General features: G+C 37.9%; 1 pseudogene; it reads right to left on the reverse strand.

Moving 5' to 3' along the window:
• LOC145583880 (uncharacterized) overlaps positions 1-19,108 on the reverse strand; it is a 45,035-nt pseudogene extending 25,927 nt beyond the window's left edge.

Genomic DNA, 19,108 nt, shown 5'->3' on the forward strand with positions numbered 1-19,108 from the left:
CCGATGGTTTCGGAGTTATTGGGTTCGATTGCTGTTCGGGCCCATGCCGAGGCTCAGCCGGGACAGCTTAGTTCCCGGTGCATCCGCCGTTCCACCTTAGTAGCGGCTTTCGAGGATGATGCGACCACTCACGAGCAGCGGGTGCGCATCTTTGTTCTTATTTTGCTGTCAGGGACTTTTTCTCCTGACAAGGGTAGTCGAGTGCTCCTCTACTACCTGAGAGCTTTTCGCGACCTTCACCTGGTCGGGACGTATGACTGGGCCAGCTTGGCCTATGCTGACTTTCTTCTGGGCTTGCGACGTTCCTGTCGTCATAGGGCCTTGTTTGGAGAGGTCACACTTTCCAGTTTCTTGAGGGTCGTGGAGGTATATTTCCATCCTTTTGAAATTAGCTCTAGACTCGTGTAAGCATTTGCTGACTTTTCCTTATCTATGTAGATTTGGTTCTACGAGTACTTCCCCTCACTTGCGCTGGTGAGCCCTTCACCTCGCGAGCTCCCCATTGGCGCTGGTTGGGGAGGTCGTACGGGCCAGGTCGAGACTGCACGTATTCGAGATCTGATCCGCTCGGTAGGTTCTAGTGAACACTTGTTTTTTGATATTTACTCTTTTGAGTGCATTTATCTTACATAGCTGTTTTGTAGGAGCCTGACGTGGTATACCGACCGTGGGCTGATTTAGCTATACCTGCGCTGGTCCCGCAGTATACTACCGAGCATCGTTATTTTCAGGGGACGTATGACGCTACAGTGTATCTTGGCGAGAGAGTAGCTATTCAGCACTCCTCGGATGTTTTCGTCATCCCCGCTTGCCCGCCTCAACATATGTTTCATGAGGCGTTGATGCGTGACTCTGTTAGTCGGTCGTCTCCTGGCACTCCCTGGCGGTCTCATGTCCATTTGGAGCAGAGTTATGAGGATGACTTGCCGCCTTTGCTAGCGCCGGCCCCTGTTTTGTCTGAGGAGGCAGCAGTATGCTTTACCTTTTTATTTTTCTTTAGGTAGCCCCCAAGTGAATTCTGATCATTTGAATTTTATCAGGCTGGGCCCAGGGAGTTCGTCCCTCCGAGGATGTCTATCTATTACCAGGGTACGTTCGAACCGGTTAAGGAGATGATTCCTCCAGTCCCCGAGGATCAGCGTTTTGTGGAGCGCTCCATTCCTCGTCACCAGACTCGGGTGAGCTTATCTATTTTCTTACTTTTGTACTTGTTTTGTATTATCACTGACTTTATTTCTTTGACAGTTTTCTCGCGAGGTGGTGACAGCTATGGCGAGGTGTATAGACGCCTTTCGTAGCCAGCTCGTGAGGTTACGGGACAGAGCTACCTGTCGGAGGAACGACGTTGAGGAGGTATCTCTCTTGTCTTTCTTTTATATCACCTTTCATTATATTCTTTCCTTGGTGTCTGACTTGATTTACCTTTGCAGGGACAACCTATTCCTTCACCTCGCACTCGGTCGAGACCCGAGGCTAGGAGAGAGCGGAGTAGATCTGGCTCAAGGCGTCGCCGTACTTCTAACAGTGGTCGAGGTGGCCGGTCTAAGGCTGCTCCGACCGAGGGTTCGGCTTCTTCACCTGAGGATGTCTTTGCTGGGCCGACGGGCCAAGGAGGTGCGACATCGGCTCCTTCGATGGGTGGTGGGACGTACGAGGTCGGCTCGTCGTCGCAGCAACCCTTGCAGCCTCAGCCGTTGTCGATTGGTGAGCCTGGGTGGACTGGCCCTGAGCTAAAGTTTCCGCGAACTGACGGATCAAGAGATGGTGAGGGGTATACTCCCCGGACTACAACGTTCTTTGATATGATGGGCGTACCTCATCATTTACGGCCTCCGGCGCCATAGTTTGTACCTGTGCTCATTTATTTATTTGACTTCATAGGACTTTGTCTTTTGTATTAGATGACTCATATTGTGTATACAAACCTTTTATATTAAGCCTGTTTTATCTTTGCATTTTATTTTTTATTTTATGTGCATGTGAGTGTGTTCAATTGTGACTTAATTTTTGCGCAAAAATTTCCGTCATTTTTATTAACAGTGCAGGGTATCAGACTTTCTCCCCCAAAAGAAAAAATGAAAAATAAAATGATTTCGACTAAAATAAGCCTAAGCTTAATTTAATCGAAAAAATAATATGGAGTGGATTTGTATGTAGGGTATTGAATAACAGGGTGTAATGTGCAAAATCAAAGTCAAATCGAAGTCAGAAAAACGCGGTTTGCATAGCGCGTAATTGTCGCTTGCTCAGACGCGTTGTCACCACGCGTATCCTTTTGTCGCCACTCGACAAGCTTGTCGTTTGGCGACAGACTTATTTTTCCAAATCCTTAAAGAATTCGAAATCTGCCAAAAAATTGTTTATAAATAGCCCCCAGATCTGACGATTTCTGCATAATTCGAACAGATTAACTCAAAAATTAATCATGGCTTTAATTAAGAAGAGTTTTTGTGATTTCACTCGTGAGTGGTGTCGTTCTTTAATTGCTAAGGAGAGAAAAGAACTTGACTTTTTCCATATGGGGGGTATCTATGGCATAAAGGGGGTAGATCTTGATATAGACTTTATTCATACCGCCTTAGAATATTGGGATTCTAATACTCATTGTTTTAGATTAGGCTATGATGAGATTTGCCCTTTACCAGAAGAATATGGTGCCATTCTAGGCTTTCCTCCGTTAAATCTTGTGGTAATGCCTACGGTGAGTGAGTATTATTACAAAAATTATGAGCGTTTCCTTGACCTTAGGGGTAAAGATCTAAAAAACATCGTGCATGGTAATAATGTTGATTTAAAAGAATTTGCACGTTTTTATTTTGATAAACCTCGCTCTGAATCTTTTCATGTCTATAGGAGAAGAGCTTTCCTCTTTTGCATGCTTAGCCAATATTTTCTTACTAATGGTAAAAATAATGATGGTCAAGAAATTATAATATCCGTGCTAGAACAAATCGAATCTGGGAGAAATCCAATGCCATTAATCGTTGGAGAGACTATGCTTAGTCTTGATGAATTGAAAAGGAATCCAGAAGCACCTATTCGAGGCTCTCCAATTTTATTACAGGTAGAAAAATAATATTCTTAATTACAGAAATTAAAAATATATTTTTGTATAGCAATACTGATTGTGTGCATTGATTTTTACAGATGTGGCTCATGGAGAGACTAGAATTGATCAGTCCTCCTGATAATATTGACAAATATACCCCCAATTGCTTTGTTCGACGAAAGAAACGTTTCTCCTTGAAGATGGGTCGCCGAGAGTGGGGCAAAGTTTTTGCCTGTTGTGATTTCTCCATTAGATGGGTCGTTCCCTGGTGGAAGCTTGAAAAGATGATTGGTTGTAATACCCAACCCTTTTGCCGTCTTCCTAGTTTGTCAAAATTGACCTTTTATTATTCCTGCAGAGTAAAGAGGCAATATGGGATTTCACAAACCATTCCTATGGGGGATCTTCGCCGCCCTTATAAATTCCCGGTTTCACAAGAAGTTGAACGTTTTGACGGGTATTGGTGTGCTAGGACTTTATGGAAAGTGATTACCCAAAAGGCTCCACCTTCTTTGTCCAATGATGTGAAGCAATGGTTGACTGGTAGATCTCAAAAGGACCGAACCAAAATAGAGAAGACCAATGTGAAAACTCGCCTTGGTGACAAGAAAATGCCTGCGAAGGAACGCCTAGGTGAAAGGGTTGAGTTTAAGACTCCTGTGACGCCTAAAAAGAAGAGTGCTAAAAAAGACAAAGGGAAAAGAAAGGTGGAATCTACAGAAAAGAAGGTTTGGGTAGAGAAGAAGCATGGAGTTTTAGCTGTGGGTGAGACTATCCATACTAAAATCGAATGTAGAGCCTCTTATGGATGTCTCTTAGCAAAAGTGATGGATGAAAAAGAAGCCTCTGACAAGAATTGGAAAAGGATGAAGAAAGAAAAGAAAGATTAGAGTATTGCTTTTCCTCCGATTTATTAGACAATTTAAGTTAATTTTAATTTTTTAAGCTTTATTTAAATTCCATCAATGATGTAATTCTTTTGCAATTTCAGCTTTTTAATTAAATTAACTTTACATTTGTTCATTAAAAGCAATGAAAACAACTTAAAATATTTTTTCCGAAAAAATTTCTTCAAGTACGGAAGTCGAAAAAATTCCAGAATGCACCAAGGTTGTCCAGATGTCCGCAGAAAATTGGCGTCGCTCATACGAGTCTGTCGCCATACTTTTTACCTTGTCTCCTAGCGACACGCTTGTCGTTTGGCGATAATTTTTTTTTAATCTACGATTTTGTCAATGCTGGGACGCGAAATGCTTTGATAATTAAAGTGGCCGCACCCTTTTAAAGGGTTGCCTACGTATCCTTTCTTAAGGAATCAGGCCAAACGTAGCTCTCTTGAGTGTCCTACTCAAGTAATTGTGGGTAGTACTTCTTAAGTTGGTCAAGATTGGTCATGTTTGAGAATTCATTGCCATCCATGTCAATTAATTGAGCTGCACCTCCTGACAAGATTGTTTTGACAATGTATGGTCCGGACCAATTGGGCCTAAATTTGCCTCTTGGATCCAACACATTCTTCTTTAGTGCTTTTAGTACCAAGTCTCCAACCTTGATGTTTCTTTTCTTGACCTTTTTGTTGAAGTGTCTAGCCATACGAGTTTGGTAGCATTGGGTATGATGTAGCCATACAACGAAGGGTTCTGGAAATTCGTAACATGGATAATCTTCTCCCTTTCTTATGAATTGTCCATTTAAGGTAAGAGGGCATTGATCCATTGGGATTGCTTTCTTTTGTGCGCGAGCATTTCTACGTGCTTTTGATTTTTCCTGGGCCCGCTTTAGATCTTCGAGAGTCGGTTCGAAACCAAGTCCGAAAGTATCTAATTTAGGGAGGTCAGGTAGTCCCATCTGTTTTGCTATCCCTTTCTTCTTTTCTAGAGTCATTCCAGGGAAGTGTCCTTGTTTTCTCAGGATAGCATTGGTTATCATGTTGGAGTGGAGGTCGTAGCGAAGAGGGGTCCTTTCATCTTCCTCGATCAAGGAGACCTCTTCATTAAAGCCCCACAGATCTTCGTCATGCTCATCGTGCTCCACATTGATTAGTGGATTTTCTATTGTTTTGATCCTCATGGGTGAAGCATCGATTGTGATTGGTACTCCTCCAACTATGGCTTTCACTTGTTGGTGAAGAGACGAAGGGATGACCTTGAGGTCATGAAGCCAAGGGCGTCCCAACAGTAAGTTGAACGAAGCTTTAATATCTACCACTTGGAATGTGGTGGCATGCTCAATTACTCCCGTCGTTATGTTCATGGTAATTGTGCCTAATGCTTGGCGACGTGAGTTATCGTAAGCTCTTATCCCTTGTGTTGATGGAGATAAATCTTCGTCCCTTATCCCCAACATCCTCGCAGTTCTAAGTGGGCAAACGTTAATTGTCGATCCATTATCTACAAGAGTCATAGGGACGTTCATTCTCTTACAAATTAATGTAAGGTTGAGAGCTTAGTTGTGCTTGTCACCTTCCGGCGATAGATCTTTGTTGGAAAAAGTGACAAATTAGTAGGACTTGGGAGATCACTCGTGAGGAAATTAGCCAACCTGTAGACACCAAATTGTGTCTCCCCAAAACCAAACCCAGTGATGAATACCTTTCACGTCGAACCATAATCAAATGAGGTGAAAGTGTGAAAAGTCAAGTGTTGCGGTTAGTTTTTATTAAAATCTTTCTTTCTGTTTTCGAAAACCCACTCTATTTTATGAAAACGTCCAATCCAGTTTAGTTTGGTCCATGATAAGGGTCCAATAATGGTGTAGTTGGATGGGGCTTGAAAAGACCTTTCCAACGATATATTATAAGCCCAATTCCGATGAATAAAAAGAAAGTTATGGCCAAAATACTAAACTGGGCCCAAATCGGATTTTACCTACGACCCAATGATCATGAGGAGGGTCCAAAGGTTTAATCCTATTTCTAAACTAATTAGGATTGATTAGAATCTTCTATAAGTTTCTAAAATATCTTAATTATCCTTTTTTGAAAAGATAAGATCATGGAATTTGATTTGAATATAAACTTTCCTTTTTTAAAACTTTCCTAATTCTATTCGGATTTAAAGATGTTCAAAGATAGTCAGATATTATTTTCGTGCCTCGTATTTTTTATTCAAATTTTATATGGTTGGATAGATCTTGAAATTATCTTTCCAATGATATATTATAATAATAAATCCGAGCTATAACGAAAAAGATATTAAAGATATACGAAACTTTATCCAAAACTGACACCCTTTCACTATTTCGGCCATATCTTTTTATATACAAAATATTTTAATCTGATTCTAATTGCATTTGAAAGTAGACTTCAAGAGCTTTCCAACGACATATTATATGACTTATTTGGACTTCTAGATCAAAAGATATGATAAAAACAAAATCCGCAAAAACTGTCTTTGTCGCCAAACGACAGGCTCTGTCGCCTCGCGACAAGATAAATTTCTGGCGACAAGGTCGGTTTGATTAGCGACAGAGTGGAGTTTTATTCCTTATCAAATTCTATGATTTTCCGGACTGTTTTCTTATAAATAGGGTCCGAACCTCTGTTTTTAATCATCAACTTTCATCAATTCTAATCATCAACTCTCATCTTTCAACTATCATCAACAATTCTCTCTATTCTCTTTTGAGCAATATATGCTTTCTTTCTCCCTCTCTTTCTAAACCAACCTTTTTACGAACAATATTCCGCATTCACAAGACTTAGAGTCTCTTAGCCAAGTTCGAAGTTGCCTTCGCCCTAGACGTGAAAGGTTGATAATTTCTGAGGGTTTGGTCCAAATCTAGTCAAAACTTTATTTAACTTGATTTCAATTTGATTCTTTAATTATTCTTTATTAATTTTCATTGAAGTTTACTAACTTGTGTATTTTGTTATTAGAAAGAGGTACGAGGCTTCAAAGTATGTAATCTTATTACTCTCTTTCAATGTAGAAAGCATGTTTATTATTGATTAATTCCTAGTATCATGTTAGGATGTTATTTAATGCTTTCTAGTATCATGTTTAGGTTGCCTCTTATTATTTCTAATAATATGTTATCATGTTAGTGCCATGTTAGGTTTGAAGCTTTGATCTTTATTGCTTAGTGACATGCTAGGAGTTTGTTATTAATCTTGTTAGTATCATGCCTAGGATCTTGCTATTATTATTAAGCTTTATTATGCCTTATCATGCTATTATCATCATTATGATCGTTATTGATTTATTATGTTGCTTAATATTTATTTTATGTTTTATTGTTATTGCTTGATCACACCTTTTATGATTGTTAAAGGGAATTTGTACTTGAAATCACGCTTAATAAGATAATTAATAATTTGGTTTAGGCTAATGTGATTTTAACTCAAGTGATCGCCAATAATAGTATTATTTGTGCATTAATATTCAACCAACATAGATAAACAGGGTAGGTTCAATATAATGTTTGTATGTTATTCGAAAAGCGCACATGAATACGAGTAGAACAAAGTAGAGGCCTATTTTATAGGGCGGGTCCTTTCTTTTGTAGATTGGATTCGTACCCTCATCCCCGGACCCTGTTTGGTTCAAGACCTTATGGAGTAGTTGATGGTCCTTTTGGATTGTCTTTTGGGTTTACAAGTTCCTAAAACTTGTTGGCGATTCTTTTTGCTCTTTTTCTTTCCCTTTGGAACGCCACCGTACTTTAGTGTATGATCACAGTGGGGTTCAAGTTTGGGGTTATCGTAATGCTTGAAATATTCCCTACACAACCCCTCAGGAGTGGTGTCCGATTCTATCCCTACTTTAGCTAAGGCATCCATGACTGCAATTCTATGTTCTCAGGATGTAGCTAGAAGTTTCCATACGTTCATTTCAACCTTAGTCTTTTTTAATTGTTTGACAACATCGTTGTCTTCTATGATTGGTATGGGAACTTGTTGAGTAGTGGGAATAGGTTGTGTAGTAATGGGAGGTTGTATTCTCCCGGATCTGGTGAGGACATCTATAGGTGAATCTTCTTCATTCCAAATGTCACCTACTGGATATATTGTCGAGAGTGGAGTTTCTTCGACGTCCTTAAGGTAGACATCCTCGTCATCACTATCCCAAACCCCATTAATGGTAGCATCTCGTTCTTGTGGGATTTGAACTAGCTTCTTGTTATCAATCAATCTTTGGACCAAGTCTTTGAACTTGAAACAATTTTCTATAGTATGTCCTCCTGATTGATGATATGGACAGTAGTACCTATCTGTCTTTTTTAGTGATTCAAATGGTCTCGGTTCGAGAAGTTGAATTTTACCATTCTCGGAGAGCATTTTGAACATGTTTGCATAAGAAGTTCCAATTGGAGTGTATGGCCTATTGCTCCTTTTGGGTGTGTCAATTACTTAGAGGGAGAATTATTTCTTCTCTTTAGGTGGAGGTCTACTTTTGAGTAGTTCTTTCGTTCCTTTACCACCTCCATGGCCTCGCGTAATAATTCTCTTGCTTCCAGTACAACCTGAATAAGGATACACACTTCTTGTTTTTTCGTAGGTTCTTGTCCACAAGGAAAATGATTTTCGGCATCTTCGAAGATTTCCTCCTCTTCTTCAATAGCTTCGACAGGTTTGATGAGGTTCGAGGGGTCAACCTGATTTTCCTCATCGGAAATAGCCAAGGAATCCGACAGTGGTGCATTATTGATACTTGGCTTCTTGTTTACAGGGGGCAATGGAAGTTTGTTGTTATCAATTAAATCCTGGATCGCTTCCTTTAGCTTCCAACAATTTTCGGTGAGATGGCCCGTACCCTGATGATATTTGCAATGTGCATTGGGGTTCCAGCTAGCCGTTCTCTTCTCGACAGGTGGGTCCCCAAATGGTCCAATGGGAGTTATAAAACCTTTTGCATGTAAGCGATCGAATGCGGTGTCATAACTCATACCAATAGGAGTAAAGTTCCTCCTAAGTGGTTTCTTTTGTCCTTGATTATTCATGGCGAGGACTTCACTCAAGTTAAAGGTGCTAACATTATTTGAGTGGGTGGTTTTGGAAGAAGAAGGATTGTCGTTCTTCTTGCCTTTCCGGCCACTATTAGAGTTACTGTTGTTAGCAGCTTTCTGTTTAGCTAGGTCGTCTTCAATATTGATACCAATGTCATAGACGGCCTTGAAAGTGTGCAAGTTATTTTGGTATTTGAGATGCTTAGAATATTTTTCTTGGAGGTTCTTGATAAACATCCTCACAGATTCTTTCTTACTAGGCACCTCAACCATCTTTGCAAACGTTTCCCTCCATTTATTAAAGAAAGAAGTAAAGCCTTCATTCTCTTTTTGCTTGAGTATTTCAAGTTCCCTATGATCAGTTTCAACTTGAATATTGCATTTATATCTATCAATGAAAGCGTTTACAATTGACTCCCAACTAGAGGTTTTCTCTTTATCAAGAGAAAAGTACCATTGCTGATAAACGGTTTCTAAAGATAGAGAAAACACAGAATGAAAAGCTTTTTTGTCTATTCCCTTAATATTCATTACAGTTTCAAAAGCTCTTAAATGAAAATAAGGGTTATCCATTGCTTTGAATTTCGGGATGTCGTTGGCATTGAACTTCTGCGGAAGAAGATCCTTGTCCACCGAGACCCCTTGTGAGCTAATGCCTTGCAATCTATAGTCATTGGATAGTCTGCTCAAACTTTCCTGGATGAGCTCCATCTGTTGTTGTCTTGCAGGGTCATTGATTTGAAGAGTCAGACTCTTCAACATTTCAGCCATGTTAGCCACCTGTCCCCTGAGTTCGTTGACTTCTTCCTGACTTGCCATTATCTTCTTAGCTTTCCTTCTTCGACTGATTAGCTTATCAAAAAGTGAGACTTGAACGAAAGTGTTATCCTTGATTAAATGTCCTTCCTTTCTTAACCACGCGATGTAGATTAAACCATATTTGTTTTAATGACTTGACTCAAATTGACTTTGATTTTATGGTTTAAAAAAAATAGATAGGGTGTATATTTTTGGGAATGGGTTTAAACAAGTGGTTTAATTGGAGGATTAATATCCGACTTACCCCCCTAAAAAATGACGGAAAACACGCATTCAAGACTCTCTAGACATGGTCAAGGTGTAACATACATGTTCAGTGTGTGTTTTATAAGTGAGTGCAAGTGACATGCTTTGACCCTTGTGTATGACCATGGGACTAGGTGCCTAGACTCAATTAAGGACTCAACAAATTGATTAAATTGATTAGCAGACTGGTTAATTAGACTCGTCGTGATGACTCGAGTAAGAATCTAGACTGTCGCTGAAACAACAGAACTGTCGCCATAGTTTAAAGCTTGTCGCCAGGCGACAGGCAGTAAACTGTGGCGCCACAGCCCAAACTCCTGCGCCATTGCTGGAACATTAATCTGGGACTGTTTCCAGTAAGCTTACTTTAAGGGGACATGCCTAAAGTCGTACTAAGTCAGATTAATTACTTTATTAGTCTTTAATTAGTCAAATTAATTAATTAATTCATTAATTAGACAAAGTCTTTTTTAGTCATTAATTGGTTTATTTAGACTTAAACACAAGTTAAACAAACGGTTAGCACATATAAGGTATGCACAAGCAAAGAATGCACAAGTAGTTCAAATAGTCACGATATGATGCAATGAGTTTGCAACCTAACCATGGCTCTAGTTCTCTAAAGTTCAGGATATGGGTTAGTCAAAGAGGGTCCATGGTTATGAGTCCGAATGCACCGCGCGGAAGCCTTACCTTTGGAAGGGTTGGCGCGAGTGGATGGGACCCCGCGAGTTAAACTCGCTTCCACGGTTTGGTGAATTCACAAACTCGGATGTACCCGTCGTTGCAAGGAGCGTTCGATTGGGTAGATGGAGCGTGAACCCCCAGAGGGTTATGTCCATATGTAGAACACATATGGGTTTCATAAAAGTGAGAAAAACTCAATTAGGAAGTAGAATCGAGCCAACAGTGCTAGAAATGGTCAAAACAAGAAGGGAGAGTTTGGCTCGGTATTGGAGAACTTGGCGCCAGACTACAGGGACTGTCGCCGCAAAAGTGCCCTTGTCGCCAAGCGACAGAAACACTTTACAGGCGACAAGCCCTGTTTTCTAGACGCTAGTTCCTACATGCCTCAGCAGGTATCTACGTTCTTAGAATTTTCCAGATTTCGCAGCGTTATTTCAATTCTAGTTGTGAAAGATATTTCTCAAATTTCCTACGTGTAAAAATCCTATGTTTTTGATTCATTTCAGATGGTCTATCCAATGATGACCTTTTTTATGCATATGACAATTATGCTAATCAAAATTACGCACATGAAATACTTAGAACTTTTCGAGTCTCATCCACTCATTCTAAATCATTACCGAAATAAATTTCAGGAATTAAAATAGAAATCCTCCCCAGTGGATCGCCAAAAACTGTAGGGAATATTTCAAGCATTACCCCAAACTTGAACCCCACTGTGATCATACACTTAAGCATGGTGGCGTCCAAAGGAAAGGAAGCTAGAGCAAAAGAGTCGCCAACAAGTTTTAGGAACTTGTAAACCGTTCACAGGGTGAAGATTACACCCCTTAACGATCCATGAGATCGTCAACTCCAAAAGGTCTTGAACCAAATAGGGTTCGGGGATGAAGGTACAAATACAACCTAAAAGAGATTGAACTTGCCCTAAATAGGCCTCTACTTTATTCTTCTCGTATTCATGTGTGCTTTCTGACTAACATGCAAACAATAGGTTAACCCTAAACCTGTTTATCTATGTTGGTTGAATTATTAATGCACAAATAAAACTATTATTGGCGATCACTTGAATTATAATCAAATTAACCCTAAACAAGATTATTAATTATCTTATTAAGCGTGATTACAAGTACAAATTCCCTTTAAACATGCATAAAAGGCGTGATCAAGCAATAACAATAAATAAGCATCAAGCAACATAATAACAATAAAAATAATAATCATAATCATAATCATAATCATAATAACGCTAAAGCATAATAATAGCAAGATCCTAGGCATGATACTAACAAGATTAATAACAAACCCTAGCATGTCACTAAGCATTAAAGATCAAAGCTTTAGCCCTAGCATGATACTAACATGATATTAGAAAAGAGTAAAAGGCACCCTAAACATGATACTAGAAAGCAACAGAAACATCCTAACATGATACTAGGAATTAAACAAATTTAAACATGTTTTCCACAAGAATAAAGCAATGAGATTACATACTTTGATGCCTCGTGCCTCTTTCTAATAACAAAATACACGCGTTAGTAACTTCAAGGAAAATATAAATCAAAACAATCAAATCAAATAATTGAAATAGAGATTAGGGACCAAACCCTCAGAAATAACCTTTCACGTCTAGGGTGAAGGCAACTTCGAACTTGACTAGGTGTGTCTAGTGCTAATGTATGAGGAATTGTGTAAGAGGGAAGGTTTAGAAAAAGAACAGAGAGAGGGAAAGTTCTAGCTTTAGAGAGAGAAAGAGATTGAGATGATGATTGTTGAATTGTTGATGATTAAAAACGGAGGTTCAGGACCCTATTTATAAGAAAACAGTCCGGAAATAGGTAGAATTTGATAAGGAATAAAACTCCACTCTGTCGCCGCAAAACCGACCTTGTCGCCAGCCTGGATATCTACGCGCTTTCAACACGGAGTCCACATATGAATCAAAATTGATTTGTAAAGTCCGTATGAAAACTGAAATCGTATTTTTCATAAAATAATATTTTATTCCAAATAAAACTTTATCAAAATCTAATTATTAATTCTAATCTTATTAGGATTAAAGAGAACCTTCTAAGGAATTCTAGAAGACTATAATTAATTCTAATAACTTTAGGAATAATAATTAACATTGGGCCCTCCCCTAGATCATCGGGCCCATGTAAAGATCAAACCGGACCTAGTTTAGTATTTTGGCCATAACTTCCTCATTATTCATCGGAATTGGGCTTATAATATATCGTTGGAAATCTCTTTGCAAGCCCCATCCAACTACACTATTATTGGACCCTTGTCATGGACCAAACTAAACTGGATTGGCTGTTTTCATAAAATAGAGTTGTTTTTCGAAAATAGAAAGAAAGAATTTTTAATAAAACTAACCGCAACACTAGACCTTTCACACTTTCACCTCGTTCGATTATCATTCGACGCAAAAGGTATTCATCACTGGGTTTGGTTTTGGGGAGACACATTTGGGCGTCTACAAATACTATTTTTTTTTGCCGTATATGATATTTTAATGGTAACAATCATGGAAAAAATAGCATAAGATATTGTAATAATGACAACAATATATAAAAAAAATTGACTTTAAAAAATGATGTTAATACTCACAAGCTTGTGCTTTTCCAAATATTTTCCCTCCCTTTAAATCACAAATCAATTGATCTAGTTTGATTTTGAAAATTCTGCAAAGAATGTCTGGTCGATTTTCAGGTTTAAGACCTCTCTTCTGTACATATCTTAGGATTTTGGGCCATTTTGGATTGCAAGTGAAAGTGATGAACAAATCAGGATATCCATACCATTTGCAAATAGTCATGGCATCTTTATAGTTTTCAGCATTATATCTAGCACAACTAGTAAAAGATGAAGGTAATATCATGGGTTTTCCTGTCGAAGAAGAATTAGTGTTTTGTCGTGGCACTTCTTTGAGATTCTTATAGTTGTCTAGCTACTCTGAGCTGTTTTTTATGAGTTCGAATGTAACACATCCTTTTAGATTCTATCATCGTGAAACCATCAACACAAAATTGTTGGAATAATTTCCGAGACCATAAAATAGTGAAAGCCTCATCTTCTCTCTCGTGTATTCTAAAAGCAAAGAATTCTCTCATGGTTAATTTCTTTCTTTTTCGGTTGATGCTATTTGAGTCCCTTAATTGAATACCAAGTCTATAGCCATCCTCTCCATATGGAAATGGTAAGGGATATTGTAGTGGAAGATAAGATGGATGTAGCTCATTTATACGCTGTAATTGACCACTTTTTGTCTCAACTATTATATCTCTTTCTCCAACTGAACTTCCAACATCTCCAACAATTAGAGTTGCTACTTCGAATGCAGTAGGCAGATTGTAAGTCCTTCCATCAGTCTCCCTTCCTCCAATGAGTCTAAGCTTAACAGTCTCCTGATTGTTTGACTCAAATCGATCTCTAGCCACTCTAAATGCTTGATCTAGTGGATTATATTCATCAAACATTTATCGCAAATCTTCAACAATTGTATCATCCAATGCATTAGTTCTAGTACTATTTGAACTGCATTAAAGAAAAAATAAGGATAAGCGTTGTTTATGCTTATAGATTTTAGGCGGTACATTATTGTATATACTTTTCATCATTTACTTTATGATTCATGTCTTTACGATATTGTAATAAAAAGTTGCTACTACTATATTAATTTATAGGAAAATATTTAACTATAATTTATACATAGTATAAATGCATGTTTAATATAAATTTACAATTATCACAAGATACATACCTGAAAGCATGCATTCTATTAGATACTTCATTTTCTGTATCATAAATATATAATTGTGAAAACTTCGGAGACGACCCCGTCATTGGCAATAAACTCCCTATTCGAGGGTAATTCTGACCATACAATCTAAAGGTAAATAGACCTTGTCCTCTGTTCACAGATGAACCAATTTTGCCACCCATTGAAGTAAAAGCATACATCATATTATATGGTCGAGTATTCTCTTGGAAATTCTTGCTCTTAGCATCTTGATTTGTATATAGGTCTCGAAGTATTTGAGGTGGATCTTGAAGCTTAGGAATTTGAACCTTTCCTTGCATGCAACACTGAGAAAATTTTGGGTTTGTTTTTCGATCTTTCCTTGCTCTTTCTTCAAACCACATGATTGCATTACAGTATTCGCAAGTATACGTTGGATCTCCAATGGCCCAATAGTCCCATTAGTCTACAAATTTGTTGAATTATAAGGACACAAATATATACTTGTATTTAATAAAAAAAAAATGCAATTAGTTTAATTTAAGTTTTATGACATACGTACCTTTAAACCCAATAACATCTCCAAATTTATCGTCACCTTCTATGTCATTATTTATGTCATCCTCATTAAGTTCATCATTATCATCAATGATCCCATATCCTATTATGAAAATAGTACATTAACAAACTATAAAAAAAAATATATATATATATAATATCAATAAGAATTAATGCTTAGCCTATACCTTCTAAGTCAAAATTTGAGTTATTTTCACCATCAATATTCATATGGCCATTGATATTATATCCAAATGATGTTGCTATTGCGTTGGGAGCCCGAATTTGAGTTTTCCTTGTTGATGATTCACCATAATCTTGGTGATCTAAGAAATTGAGGTTTGATTACCATGACACACAATAGTATTATTATTATGGAGTATATCATTTTTGAAACAAATGATGGCAACTGCAAGAAGAAAGAAAAAAAAAAGTGATCAGACCTACCATTTGATATATCATTTAGTGGTCTTCTTGAATGGCTTGGTGTTCGTGTTTCATACAATAGTCACGCTCGCTTTTCTCTTAAGATTGTTAATCGGTTCATTCTTGCTTTTTTTGTAGCAATTGATCCATTTTTTTGGTGTCTCTATAGAATAGTTCAAATGCTTTTGATAATAATAAAAATAAAATATACATATATTATATATGTGTCAAAGGAATAAATATTCAATATTCTAAATTAGTGACACATGAACACTTTAAAACTTTAAAAGATACGAAATCAATCAATAATATATGCATTACCCAATATGCTTAATTGCACTGCAATTACCAAAAACTAAGTCAATTATTTTTATACATGCATTATATATATGATCTGTATATATATTAAAAGATAAATTAGGATTCCTTGTTACAGATAATTATGATATATAATTCTTTCAAAATAAAATATAATTATGACATATAATTAAATCATAGTAAAAATATTATATATATTAGTTGATATAATAAAATATATAGTAGTGATATACTGAACCTTTAGTTAGCATTTTATTAAGATTCAAGGGCTTCCAAGTCGTCTTGAGAATATTCCTCCAGCCACACACATCAACTATCAAAAGTAAATCTCAACTTAGACTATGGGCAACTCTATTGCACCCCCTTCCCCCTTAACAAAAGAGAAGGAAACAATCTGACACTCATGAGTAGAAGCAAAATGTCATCAACAATACAACCAAATTAAGAGGAAGACTTAGATTGATCAAATCACATACATGAGGATGCCCCAGTTTCTCATAGCAAGAAACAAATTTTTGTAAATAAACCAACAACTTAATCAATTGTTGAGCCCACAATAATGAAAAAGTTGTTGATTTATTTACGAAAATGCCCCCATGAGAAACAAATTTCGTTTCTCAATATGAGAAACAGGGAATTTTCCCACATAAATCTCATTTATTAAATTCCATAAAAAAATAAAATTAATGTACTATAGTATAATTTTAGTTGATATTTAAGTTAATTGATTGAAAAAGAGGTTATTTTTTGATGATAAAATCTCAACTTAGCTAGACTATGATATATAATAAAATTGTTTAAATGCTTTTGATAAAATAAAATACATGTATATCATATATGTATTGAGGGAATAAATATTTCAATATTCTTAATTAGTAAGACATAAACACATTAGAATATTCAAAAGATACGAAATCAATCAATCTATATGCATTATTTTTATACTTTTTTAATTTAACTTAATAGAGTACGAAGGTGTGATTTATGGTGGCTATAACTTACAACATCAATTATCTTAACTCTTAAGGTATTTTTGGGTCATTTTTCTTTTAAATACTTTATAATTGGCGGGCTAATGTGGTACATGAAAGGGATTACCGAACGTGCTAGCTAGTTGCGATTAACGACAATTAACAATAACGAAGACAGAAAAACAAGTAATAAACGAGACAAGGAGAATTTACCGTGGAAAACCCGAGAACCGGGAAAAAAAACCCACCAATTTAATATGGAGTAACAATTTGATGAAAATTAATGTAGATTACAAGCTTCAATCACCATTAAAGCTCCCACCCCAAGTTCACCCTCTCAAACACTCAAACCCTAAGTGTTTGGGTTTTACATGAGGCTCTCTCTTTCTCTCTACATCTTTCCCTTCATCCTATTACTCTCTACAATGACAAAACAAGAATATATATAGTGCTAGAAGATCAACGGCTAAGATTACATCCCGAGCGAAATAAAAGAAATCGCACGCTGGAACAGGGGCTCGATGGTTCGACCAAACCTACCCAGAGTTCGATCGGACTTGGGGTGTTTTGGTCACACCTCTTCTTAGGTTCGACCGAACCTGCTTTAGAAATCAAAGAGCTATAGAGTTTGCCTCAAATACTCAGAAGCAACTAGGTCCGACACAACTTTTCAACAGTTCGGTCAAACTCCCGCACTGCATGGACAACTCTTCTTAAAACAGCCATAACTCCCTCTATTCTTGACCAAATCGAGGTTATGACCAATCGTTGGAAAGATCTTGAGACGAGCTATCACCTCCAACTTGAATCATCTCAATATCACTTCTAGATCTTGAGATATTCCCATTTGAAGTCAGCCCTTTGCGATCCACCATTGCTTAACACCAAGCAATAGCCCATAGCTTAAATTCCTAAGTTATGCACCCCCTTAGCCTCCTTGAACCGTTCTCCACACTTCTCAAATCCAACAATCTCCCACTTGGAGATTTGTTCAAGTGTGAGAACAAACACACTACACATATACTCTTATGGCTTCTCCATTGTGCTCCAACATCTCTACATAAGCCTTACAATCTCCCAACTCGGAAATCGACTTATCATCAAGAGATCACACCAACACAATGAGCCAACCATTGTCATCAAAATCTTTGCTAATCATCATAGCAAAGATCCGTTTTCTCTACACCCAGAAAACAAACCCACTTCCTCTAAACCAAGGAAGTGACATCAAGGTCTTCACCAACCTTGACAAACTCATCACACAACCGAAGGACTTTGCCATGTTCTCCAAGCACTTCACCATGCTCTGAACCGAACACACCCTCCACAGCAACACACAAGCAAAAGGAATTAAATAATGCTCCCGGAACAACTCACCGTGCTCCTCTTCACCAAGGAAACACCACATCCTCTACACCAAGGAGATCAAACATCAAGATCAACACCAATCTTGATAACATCACTTTCTCTCAGCCAAGAAAGCACCACTTCCTCTACACCAAGGAAGCAAACCGGAGTCTACACCAACTCAAACACACTACCTTCTACACACTAAGAAGGAAATGTAAACATTAAGATCTCAACCAACCTCAAAAACACACCCATTTCCTCTACACCAAAAAAATGACACCTCCTTTCATCCAAGGAAGCAAACATCAAAGTCTACACCGACTTTGATAAACATCACGTTATCCAAGGGACTTTCCTAGTCCTCCTAGCACTCCAACCGCACTCCACACGAACTCACCCTCCGTGACAAACACAAGCCTTTATACATTTTTCTTTTGTTGATGGAACACTCTTACCATGCTCCCACCTCAACAAGCACCCATACTTGCTTTCACACATGCTAAACCCACATGTGCATTCACCACTCACAGCCACCATGTGAGCCTTCATGATACACCTTCACTTGACACGTCTTTCCCGGTCTTCTTCTATCATTGAAACACTGAACACCACGGCTTCTCTCCAATGACAATCTAACCAACAATGCCTACCACAAAGATTCACATCACCTCACAACACCCATGTGAGACCCCTTCACTTGACATGCTTTTCTCCGGCCATCTTCCACCATTAAAACACCAAAACCATGGCTCTTTCTCAATGGCAATCCGACCAATCAAGCCATGCCTCCGCAAAGAACACACCCCTCATGACTACCCATGTTTTTCCCAAGGTTACAAGGCACCACTCAATTGTCCCATGAACTTCAAACCGAGTTCCCTCGACAATTTCTCCATGGCCCTCCCTCACACACAACATGTAGCCACTAATGATGTTGAGTTTACTACCGGATATCAAAATGGGGAAATTCATGAAATCCTTCAACTCCAACAT

The sequence above is a fragment of the Chenopodium album genome, chromosome 16 (genome assembly GCF_948465745.1).
Source record: "Chenopodium album chromosome 16, dcCheAlbu1.1, whole genome shotgun sequence".
Taxonomy (NCBI): domain Eukaryota; kingdom Viridiplantae; phylum Streptophyta; class Magnoliopsida; order Caryophyllales; family Amaranthaceae; genus Chenopodium; species Chenopodium album.